Here is a 4,119-nt window from a genome sequence, read left to right as displayed (position 1 = left end):
TAAATCATCTGACTAGTACTCATTTTCTGTAGTTAAATCATCTGACTAGTACTCATTCTCTGTACTTATATCATCTGACTAGTACTCATTTTCTCACAGCATAGTTTTCTTTTTTCTGAGGTTGCCCAATAACTGCTGAGTCATTGCCACCCTTCCTCTTATTGATGACTATGACTGAAAGCTGACTAATATCACTAATATCAATCAGTTTTCACTTTTTCCACTTCATACAATTACTGACACTTTTGAGTAAAACGTATTTATTTCTACAATTACACTTTCAGCTCAAAATGGTGTATTGACATTAACGTTTTCCTGCAGGTCAGAGATGTTAGTTAGTCAGCAGTGCTGATACGATGATGCAGTGTTACAATAATGAGTGTCCCATCAACAACTGATGGGAACATTGACAATTAGGAACATTCTCCTAATATTGCACAAAGGTAGTGAGTGGAATAAATGTATTTTTTCAGTTGTACAACAATGTCAAAAAAAGTCTAAAAGATTTTAGTGATTATATTTTATGGTAAAGTGTTGTACTGGAGAATGATGCCATGTAACAAATATTTTTTCAGTAAATTTTATTATTTTTAATTGTTTTTATTATTGTTGTTTTAAAACATATATCTTAAATTTGCAATTGCACCAATGTGTAGATCACTTGGCTTAATAACAAAATGTATCATACTGTTCATTTTCATGCATATAGATATATGTGATATAGATATAGATATATGTGTGTGTGTGTGTGTGTGTGATATATATATATATATATATATATATATATATATATATATATATATATATATATATATATCACACACACACACACACACACACACATATATCTATATCTATATCACATATATCTATATCTATATCACACATATATCTATATCTATATCACACACACACACACACACACACACACACATATATCTATATCACATATATCTATATCTATATCACACATATATCTATATCTATATCACACACACACACACACACACACACACACACACACACACACACACACACACACACATATATATATATATAAATGGCACCCATTGGGGCAGAATTTATGGCCATGCACGTACAGATTTTCAGTCCCGCTGAAACCGTCAACCCAGTTCTCCTTCCACAGATGCCAAACAGTAACCAGCTTTAAAGACAACCTGGAAACAGACATTCTCTGCAGCATGTCACCGGTACTCACCACCCACCACGGACTTGGCTGTCGCAGCCATGTGGTGAACGCAGTCGTTTTGTGGCCAGCCATGATCTGTAACTCGCCGGTGTGTTTAGAGAGTTTAAGGGGGCTTAGCAACCATTCTTTCTGAGGTCTTCAGTTTTTTTCAGTGTAAGGTTTTTGGTGTATAAATATTAATTGCTATGACAATTTGACAGCACGTACATTTATACACTTGAATGGCAAAAATCATTAAGGAGACGAGTTCTCTCATTTCAGTCAGCCTGGAACTGAGGTTTGGGGGAAAAGCTGTTCCTCATGTCGCTACAGCAACTGTCAGGGACAGCCAGGGTCCCGAGGAAATCGGCAGAGTCAGCTGTTGCAACTAAGGTGCTGGTGAGATTCATGAGGATAGAGACACCCAAGACCTTTCTCCGGCTTTTTACTAAAAACGCTGAGAACTTGCAGACACGCATATGGCAATGCTCCCCGAGGTCTGGCCTCGAAGAGCTAGGTGGCGGAATTAGTGAGTCCAAAAAAAATGTAAAAAATCACGTTAACAATCCCTTAGTGCAAAATGCTTATATAATGAGTGAATAAAAGGTTTTTTAAAAAAGCACATTCGCCAGTGTATCACTTAGGTTATGTTACTAAAACAACTGTTATGTAACTGTTTTGCTGTGTGTTTTAAGATTTAGGTTACTGTTATGACTGTATTTGTTTTAAGCCTGTGCAGCACTTTGCTCAACCACGGTTGTGTTGAATGTTCTAGGCTGTAGGACAGTTGCCTGCCCCAGTGCTTGTCCAGTGCAGCTCAACTACTCAGTGTTTGCCTTGTTGCTTTGGGAGCTTTGAATGATTGTCCATCTTGTCTCTTACACCACCAGTCTCTCATTCTTTCGTGCCAGACATCAAATGCACAAAGCATAATCACCAAAATGACAACGCTGCAAATACAGTTGTCTCTCCCCCCATCCCCTTCAACCTATTGATACTGTATAATACAACTCAGTTTCTGGCTAAATACATACATTTAGAGTGTGTCACTCATTTCAAATCAGATTTGGCATGCAATAGTGTAAAAATGTAAGTGTGCTCGAAAGCCATCTGGAAGTCTTTTATCAGGAACAGGAACAATTCAGGAGCAGCTGTCTGACATTCAGCAACCTACTGCTTTCTCTGTGTCCTCAGGGGTGAGGGAACCTCTGCAGGATAAGTGGGAGGATGAGATGGGAGGTAGGTGTCAAAGGTCAAAGGGTGCAAGGAGCCACAGCAGCAGAGACAGGTCGAGACTTGGTCAGCAACCGTCAGTTAAGTCATGATAACAGTCAGATAATCAAGATCTAGGCTATGATGAGGCAAAATCTGAAACTAATAATTTAACAACTGACATGGGACAAGGTCAGCATTATTGATCAGTGGTTTGATAACGTAGTTTAGGAAGAACTGGTCTGAAATCACTAAGATTTATTATGTTCACCTGAGCTTGTTCACAGTGTGGATCGCAAACTGAAGATGCTGACAAAGTTTCATTTAAAACTTTGGGGAAAAGAATCCGCAAACACACCGAAGGGCACCTTTCAGCACGCTAAAAGGTGCGGAACACCTGTTTCGTGACTGACGGTGGGTCGTTCCTTCTGTTTCACTCTTCGTGCTCGCTCATCTTGCTACATGTTTCCCAGTGTTTGAAGCCACCGCCAGCTCGTCCTTTTGAAGCTGGGGAGTATTCAGTACTATCCCGAGCTTTTCAAAATGGAGATGAGGTAAGAGTGCGGTGCTAAGTGTACTGTGGCTAAGCGTTGGTTACGCAGCCTGGGGTTTAACCTTAAGACTTGTGTCTTTTGGATTGAACATGGAACATTTGTGTTGCGTGTTTGAGTTTGGGCATTGAGGTATGGTTGTCTTTAAAATGTATGAGCTAACTTTGTTTTCCCTCAGCGGGTTTTTATGGATTTTGGCTGCAGTGTTGGTAGCTTTGGTCAGGTTCTGTTCACACATAGTACGAGATCCAAAAATGTGGCGTATCTGACTGGTGTTTTCGCAGTTTTCACTCACAGTTTTTATACATGTATTTAAAATGCATCAAAGAAAAAAGGAGACGATGTACAGGCCCTCGCCACAGGCACTGTTTCCAAAGGTTGAGAACAAGTTCCTGACGTGACCAAAAACCTCAGAGTTGTACATAAACTTAACTGAAAAATCAAGTAAGAACCCGCCCCAAATAAAAAACTGATCTAGGTAGCACAGAATCCCAAAGGCATTTATGTACTGGGTTTTAATGTCTTTAATGTCACATGAATGTATTTCTTTGTTATTCTTGGCTTCTCATGAGAGTTTCACAGGCATCTTATTAATGCAGAATGAAACACACTTCTCACTTGCTTTGAAATCGAAAATGTCCACAGTGGCATTAACTCTTTAAAGTCTCTCTTTAAACACTCATCGGCATCCTGTGCACATTTGAGTGCCTGTGTGTGGGGTGGGGTCAGGACGCGATCCGCCTTGCCTCTCGCAGTGTAAGATCAGCACGACAGCATGGGGAGATATTGGGAAAGACGCTAGAAGAGCAAAGGTCAGAGTAAACGATTGTGTGAATGAAAATAATGGCTTGCTAATCTGTCATCTGAATTGATAAACACGCTCAAACATGCGTGTGCGTGCCAAAGCACACATACTCCCACACATCTGGGGCAGCTGATGCGAATTCAGTATGTGTTTCTCTGCAGAATGCAAGAATTCTGAAACATATGATTAGTCATAGTTTCAACCAGATGAGGATTAAGGTGTGGCCCTCCCTCAGTTACTCGGGTAGCACATGCAAAAGAAAAAAAAAATGAAGTCCAGCTGCTATTTATCATTATTTTAGTGAATGAAGCGAGAGAAAATGACAAAGCAAAGTATCAAAATCAGAATCAGAAAGACACATG

This window comes from Electrophorus electricus, chromosome 20 (genome assembly GCF_041902795.1).
Source record: "Electrophorus electricus isolate QZ-2024a chromosome 20, ASM4190279v1, whole genome shotgun sequence".
In the NCBI taxonomy this organism is placed as follows: domain Eukaryota; kingdom Metazoa; phylum Chordata; class Actinopteri; order Gymnotiformes; family Gymnotidae; genus Electrophorus; species Electrophorus electricus.
The sequence above is the reverse complement of the archived record's forward strand: the minus strand, read 5'-3'. Positions refer to the sequence as shown.